This window comes from Orcinus orca, chromosome 16 (assembly GCF_937001465.1).
Source record: "Orcinus orca chromosome 16, mOrcOrc1.1, whole genome shotgun sequence".
Taxonomy (NCBI): Eukaryota; Metazoa; Chordata; class Mammalia; order Artiodactyla; family Delphinidae; genus Orcinus; species Orcinus orca.
Genome location: NC_064574.1, coordinates 82,432,437 through 82,439,850, shown reverse-complemented (window position 1 = coordinate 82,439,850; position 7,414 = coordinate 82,432,437). Strand labels below are relative to the sequence as shown.

The 7,414-nt window shown below is 53.1% G+C and overlaps 1 long non-coding RNA gene across 1 annotated transcript; it reads left to right on the top strand.

The window, feature by feature from the left end:
• The first annotated feature begins 638 nt into the window (after window positions 1–638).
• On the top strand, window positions 639–7,123 carry LOC117201011 (uncharacterized). Its single transcript, XR_004482910.2, has 3 exons — window positions 639–730; window positions 811–921; window positions 6,833–7,123. It is a non-coding gene; the product is annotated as an uncharacterized LOC117201011 (long non-coding RNA).
• The last annotated feature ends 291 nt before the right edge of the window (window positions 7,124–7,414 follow it).

Below are 7,414 nucleotides of genomic sequence, written 5' to 3'. Positions count from 1 at the left end.
ACAGGTCCCATGTTGTATGATTTCTTTTCCAGGAGATGTCCAGAATAGGCAAACCCACAGAGACATAAAGTAGATGAGTGGTTTCGGGGCTGGGGAGAGGGGAGAATGGGGAGGGACAGCTAGTGGGGATGGGTTTCTTTTGGGGGTGATGAAAATGTTCTAGACTTAGATAGTGGTGATGGTCGCACGAGCTTGTGAATATACTAAAAAAAAACCTCTGAATTTTACACTTTAAAATAGTACATTTTTTGGTGTGTAAAATATGCCTCAATTAATTTTTTTTCAAAAGTAAAGGGATATAAGACTGCTCAGGAAACTATACAATATTATTGAGAAATGGCAGATCAAATAAGTGGAGAGATACACTATGTTCAGATGGGAAGAATCAATATTGTAAAGAGGTCAATTGCCTCCAGATTGATCCATAGATTCGGGGCGTCCCCAGTCAAAATCTGGCCCCTTACCTTCCCAGTCTTAGCCCAGAGTCCCACACAGTGGAGGAGCCCCCAACCTAAGCGAACATTCTCACCTGCTTTCTGAGGGAGGGAGAATGAGATGTTGTACATGGAATCTCTCTGAGGCCTCCCTTTTCACAGCTCCGGATGGTACAGCCCAGGGAGCCAGGCTCCGAAGACCTCCCAGAATGGACTCGGAGCACGGCTGCATCATCTCCCAGCAGCAAATGTCTTGCCTCAGTGCAGCAGCCTCCAGCTACACCCTTCGTTTCAGAGTAAGTGATTCTGGGCTTCCCCCAGCTCTCACTGTGTAACTCCATGTCCTAACAACTCCTCTCACCTCCTCCTCCTCCAGTGCCCTGCTTTGCCCAGCTGATAACGACGCTGTTGCAGCATCCAGGACCACAGGGATGGAGGCTTCCCGGGAGCAGGGACCGTCTTTCTCTTTGCCGTCTGCAGCCTCCAGGTACACAGTAGGCACTCAGTGTTTGCTGAATAACTGTTAGTGCCTTGAGGCAGGCAGGCAGAAGAGACAGCCCCACAGTATAGAGCACCCAGGGAGGGGCGGCAGGAGGTGACGGCGACAGAGTAAGGCAGTGGTCAGGGCTTCTGCAGAGGGGTAAGGAGTGGGACAGAGCAGAGAGAGCCCTGTCCCAAGGGACGAGTGGGGACAAAGGCCCCAAGTCTTAGGGGCTGGCTCTGCCTTACACAGACCATGGGACCAGGCCCTTCTGGTCCAGGGAGGGGCACCAGCAAGCTTGAGAGCCTTTTCCCCCTCATGCCTGTGGTTCAGGAGGAACAGGGGCTGCCGCCACAATTCTGGGAACAGCACGTAATGGGGTGGATGAGAAATGCCTGGGGGGGCACTGCCAGCTCTTTCCCCTCCATTACCACACCCACATGGGGAGCTCCCCAGACCCCACCAGCACCCAGCGCCCCAGCCCTTCTCCCAGGCCAGCAGCACGCCCAGGCTTCTGCTTCAAGGGGCTGCGCTTCCGAAACCCCCTTCCTAATTAGTTTTCTCCCACCACACCCTGATGTGCTGTAACAACAGTGCACGAGACCCTATCTGCGGCGGATGTCACTCAGCTCCCCAGAGCATCCCGGGTAGGGAAGCACGCCTTCATTAAGCAAGTTAATTACTTGCCAGCTTGGGAGCCTGATCAGGCCTTGGGCAGGGGATGCCCTGGGCCTGCTTTGATCCCTGTAATCCCAGGGCGTCCCTGATGCCGACGTGGGACCTAGCTTGAGGCTTTCTGAGCATCCCAGAATCCCGCATTCATCACTCGGCCAAGAAATCTGGCCACAGACTGGTGGGCAGAAGGAGCCTTAGTCTGGGCAGGGATGTTCATAGCAGGAGAAATGGCTTGAGCAAAGAGAAGAGAAGTCAGAGGTGGGTTCCTGCTGGTACCCAAAGCTCCTGTGAGGACTTTGCTCTGTGACATGAGCCTTCAAAGGGTTTTGAACAGAAAAGCAGGAAGGAGGGACACGACCTACCTCATGCTTTCCTTCCAGCTGCCCCGCTGAGATTCGATTGTGGGAACAGCAGTGGACACAGGAAATATGAATGCAGCGGTCTGGGGTACAGAGGATGACAGCTTGGGCGGGGGTGGGAGCGGGGGAGGTGGGATTCTGGATGCGCTCTGCAGGTGGCGCCCGTGAGACTTGCGGATGGGTTCGGTAGGGCGTGTGAGGGGAGGAGGGGAAATCAAGACAGCTGCCACGGATATGCGTGAGCAACTGGACACCGGAGTTACTATGAACGAGATGGAGGGTCCTTGCGGAAGGCTTAGGGTGGGGGAGGAGCTATTGGGAATTCAGTCTGCGGGCAAGTGAAGGAGTCGAAAAGGCAATTGTCCCTGTGAGCCTGCAGTTTCAGGCGAGGTCTGGTCCAGAGCAGTACGCTGAGTGGTCATTGATGAATTGATGGCTTTGAGGCTCACCAAGTGGGGAGAGTGTAGTCGGACGAAGAGGCCCGAGGTCCGAGCCCTGGGGCCCAGTTAGGGGGTGGGGGAGGGGCAGGGGCAGCGTGGGGGGCGGGGGCTGGGGATGAACTGTCGGATTTAGCAGCGGGGAGGTCGTGGGGCTTCAGGAGCTGCTCCCGAGGATCAGTGTGGGCAAAACCTACCTGGAAAGGGGTTTAAGAGATGAGGTGGGGGGGGCCGGGGAGAGCCTTGGAGGCTGGGGGAGTCTTGTTGCGAAGCAGAGCAGGAAGATGGGCAGAAGCTGGAGCAGGAAGTAGGGTGGGAAGGGAGGGTTTCCACGTGGCAGGAGTACCCCGTCCCCCGCCTCCCCTTCGAAGCCACACCGTGGAGTGCAAAGTCGTGATTTTACCAAATTCAGAAGGAATCCAGGCGGCCCACAAGCTACACCAACGGCCACCCCCAGACAGATGTCGTCACTTTCCCACCCGCCCGTGACTCCTTGGCGCTGCTGCAGGAACTGGCAACCCGTGCCTGCCTCCTCCCCTGCCTCCCTAGCTGAATAATTTAGGCGCTATTCTAAGTTAAAACCAAATAAAGCAATTGAGAGTGACTAATTCCTCGTGAAATTTATGTCCCCCCAGACGTCTTGCTGGTAACAATGCCGGGAGCCATTTATCCCCCTTAATTTCAGCTGTACTGCTACTGGAAGGAGCTGTCCAGCTGAGGTAGCCTTGTCTCGTGCAGCCCAGGGGGCAGGTTGGCCACACAGCTGCCGGAGGGCCGTCCAAACCTGCAATGTACACGGGCGGGTTCTCAAGAGATGGCATCACGCACATAGCCATTCACAAGGCCATCTCAGGACTTCACAGTTGGAAACGATGGAGGGAGAGTGCTGAGCTGAGCTGGACCAGAGACAGTGTGATATGAGCAGGTCCCCGAGGACCAGGGGCTTCAGAAAGGTGGCAAGAAGCTGCGGGGGCTTACGGTGAGCAAACATGTCTGGAAGAACATGAGTGGGGCAGGGAGAGGAGGTGGAAGGAGAGAGAGAAGGGAAGGACCCTCCTCCCCCAGGCCCCATCTCTGCCCCACTCCTCAGGCAGAGCCCTCAGCCCCCCTGGGGTCCCAGCCCCTCACCCTTCCCTGACCTCAGCCCTGTCCCGACTGGGCTGGGAGCATCTGTGTCCAGCTTATCCTTTCTCTAGACTGGACACTCCTTGCCGAGTGGGAGTCTGGGAGAAGAGGCATCTAGCAGAGGGAACAGCCAGTGCAAAGGCCCTGAGCTCCCACATTCTTCTGTGTGTTCAAACAACAAGGAGACCAGCAGAAGTGGCAGGACCTGGGTCTGATCCATGTCGTGTTCAGCACAGGCCTGGCACGTAGTAGGAGCCTTAGGATGGCAGGTGAATGAATCGGGAAGGGGTAGATAGATATATACGTGTGGGGTAGACGGCCCTGTCCAGGCATCACTGTGGTTGTATTATGCTCTGGACCTGGAACGTGTCTGCTTCAGTGCTGTGAGCATGGGTTGGCCATGGAGTCCTGCCTTTGTCTCCCTGAGTCCCCTCCAGGGCTGTCGGGAGCTGGGTGTCAGGACCCTGGTGATGAACCGAGGCTGTTGGTACCTTCCTGCCTGCCTGACACACAGGCACCCCTCCCACCCAGCAGGGGGCCTGGGTGTCCTCCTCTGTACGATGGGGAGGCTGGGGGGGTGGGATGTCCAAAGTGGAGACAGGGGTGGGGAGTGAAGGTCTCGGAGAACCTGGCTCTTGTAATCAGCCCTGTGGGCCGGGGCATGTTTCCTTCCAGAAAAGACTGGGGGTGGCAGGAACCTCCCTGGAGGTTCTAGGGAAGGCACTAGAGGCAGAGACAGGAGACTGGGAGCCCCACAGTCCCCAGCAGCAGGCTCTGAGTTTGGACAGGCGGCAGAATGCAGACCCTCCTCCATCCTGTGGGAGGAGCAAGGGCTGCAGGGATGGACCCTGAGGCTTCCACCCAACTGATATACGGGGCTGCTTCATTCCCTCCAGGGAACAGGGTCCCAGGGGCCTATCAGGGAGGGAGGCCTTGATTCCTGAGTAAAGGAACATGTATTGAGCACCTGTTGTGTGCTGGCACACCTCCGCAGGCCTCTTCATTAATTCTCACAAGCTTGAGGTAAGCAGTCTGTCTCCATCTTAAAAGTGGGAAACAAGCTCAGAGATGTAGTGTGACTACCCAAAGGTCACACAGTGTGTGAGTGACTGAGTTGGGGTTCAAACACAGATTTCTCTGGCCCCTTGTGGATTCTACCAACGCACTGTTGGCTATCTGTTCCTGAATCCTGATTTCAAGAAATGGAAGTTTTCACGTCAGAGAAAACATTTGATTTTCTCCTTGAAGGGATGATTCTCCTGTCCCTGGAGTTCAAAGGGGCTTCAGTTACTCTCCCTACGTGATACTTCCCAGGATGAGTCAAAGGCACTAAATTTACTGTGTTTAAAGCGACTTCTTGAGCATCCCAGCAAAGGCTCTGATTTATATCCAAGGCGTTGTTTTAAACATGTAACAAATGATAAAAATCAGTCCTGCCAATGCACCTCAAGAGAAGTCATACTAAGGGAGGAAAACAAACGGTGAAATTAGATGTTTCGTTAAAAGATAGAGTGATGGATTAAGGCCCAGAGTGTGAATTTAGTGTGACTCGCTGAAAGAAAAAGTTGGGGGGCAGTAAATCCAAAGTGACAATCTGTGTACGGTGGACCAATATTTGTCACTTTTATTATACTTCGTTCAGAATTGGTGATGGGTCGTCATTTAAACACATACACACACCAACAATGCTCAATAAAGCTTTTAAGTGAAAGCTTCTTGTGCTAAGGATACAGGCTAAAATCTCGACTCCAACCCTCTGTGTCAACTCGGAGAACATTGCATAATGCAAGTTTCTTCCTGTCGTATCTAGAAAACATTCCAAAGGCAGAAAATGTGGGAAAGGCTCTCAGAAGATCCCCAACCACGCCCAGGAAGATAGGGAAAAGTAGCACCCACATCTTCCGAGTGGCAGAGCCCCATGCCCAGCCATGCCAGCATCCTCATCAATAACAATAGCAGTGCCAGCGATCGATCGGAGGGTCTGACATTTCTCCTGGTCACTCATTCAAAGGGCTCTGAGAGCAAAGGCGTCTGGAAGCCAGGGCGTGCTGTCTGCTCTTTGCATTGGGAGGTCACAGGTCCCGGTCTCCACCAGAGATGTTGGGGTGGATTGGATTCTTGTTCCCAGTTCTTTCCTCCCTGTAACTGGACATGGACAACACATCCATGGCCTCTGCTCTGTGACTTGCAGCATTTCTCACTGTGGGTGGGGTACATGTCCCTGCCTGAAAAAGACAACCCCCTTAGTCCCAGCCTCAGCCATATACATGCCATATAGGTAGCACCCCACTCTGCCTTCTATTTTAAGGTAACTCCAATCACCTCCAAATCCACCCCCTAGGCCTTGTCCTCCCAAGAGACTCATGGGAAACCTGCTTCCCCTAAGGATGTAACTTTGAGTATATTTCTGTTCCCCCAAATTCGAGCTTCTGTCAGTTTTGTCAAAGGAGTCTCTTTGTCATAGTATTTTTAAAGAACTCTAGAATTTCTCTACCAAGGTTTCCCCATGGAGCCGCAGACCCAGGCCTACTTATGAAATGTTATTAGGACCCGCAGAGGCCTGTGGAGGTGGGGCAGGGGGAGGGGAGACAAAATTGGAGGTCTAGTCAAAAAGCCATTCCTTCTCTCTCTTCCCCTCTGCTCTAGATTGGCACGTGGCCAGTGAGAGGACTGTTTCATGGGGGCTCCCAGTGGCCCATGCCCCCAGCATTCACACTTTCCTGTGGTCACCTCCCATACATTCTGGGCTTGGCCATGTGACCTGCTTTGGTCAAATGGGATGTTAGCAAGCTTGACACAAGCAGTCTTGAAAAGGACCATGCAGATTAGGGATTGTGCTCTTGGAAGATTCCCTTTTGGAACCCTAATCCACCCTGCTGGGGAGAGAGATCTGCCCGGCCAACCCCCAGCTATTCCAGCCATCCCAGCTGAAGTGCCAGGCATGTGAGTGAAGCCATCTGGAAATTTTCAACCCCAATCAAGCCTCCAGGTGACTGCAGCTGCATGGGGAATCCCAGATGAGACCAGCAGAAGAACCATGCTGCTGAGCCCTGTCCAGATAACAGAATAAATAAATGGTGGTTGTTTTAAGCCAGCAGGTTGTGGGGTGGTGTGTCACACAATGTGGTGGATTGAAATATGTCTGTAAGTTTTTTGACACTCCCCTCCAAAGAAAACGAAGCCCAATTCTTCTCCACTTGTATGTGGACTAGACTTAGTGACTCACTTCTAATGAATAGCATAAGGTGGAAGTAATTGTGTAAGACTTCTGAGACCAGGTCATAAAAGGCATTGCAGCTTCCTTGTCTCTGTCTCTCATAGCTCACTTTGGGGAAAGCTAGCTGCCATGTTATGAGGACACTCAAGCAGCTCTATGGAGCGGTCCACACATGAGGAACTGAGGCCTCCCACCAACAGCTGTGAGAGTGAGCCATCTTGGAAGTCAATCCTCCAGTCCTGTCAAGCCTTCAGAAGACAACAGACCCCACCAACATCTTGACTGCAACCTCTCAAGAGACCCTGAACCCAAACCACCCAGCTAAGATTCCTGACTCTAAGCTAGATTCCTGACTCTAAGAAACTGTGTGAGATAATAAATGTTTATTATTTGGAGCTGGTAAGTTCTGGGGCAATTTGTTATGCAGCAATAGATAACTGATACACACAGCAAGAGATGACTAAAGTAGCCATTGTGCTCTGGTACCACTCTGCAGGTTGTCTACACACTGGAATATGACATGGTAAATGGCCTCTGCTCCAAGCTCTCTGAGGGCCACCCAGCTGTCCTGGCCATCCCAGAAACACCCCAGGAAATCCCAAACCTTCTTTTGATCCTTCAGTTATAAGGGGGTCCTCCTTGGCCTGGCAGAGGTCCTGCAAAACCCTGGACCCTGCCGTGGCATG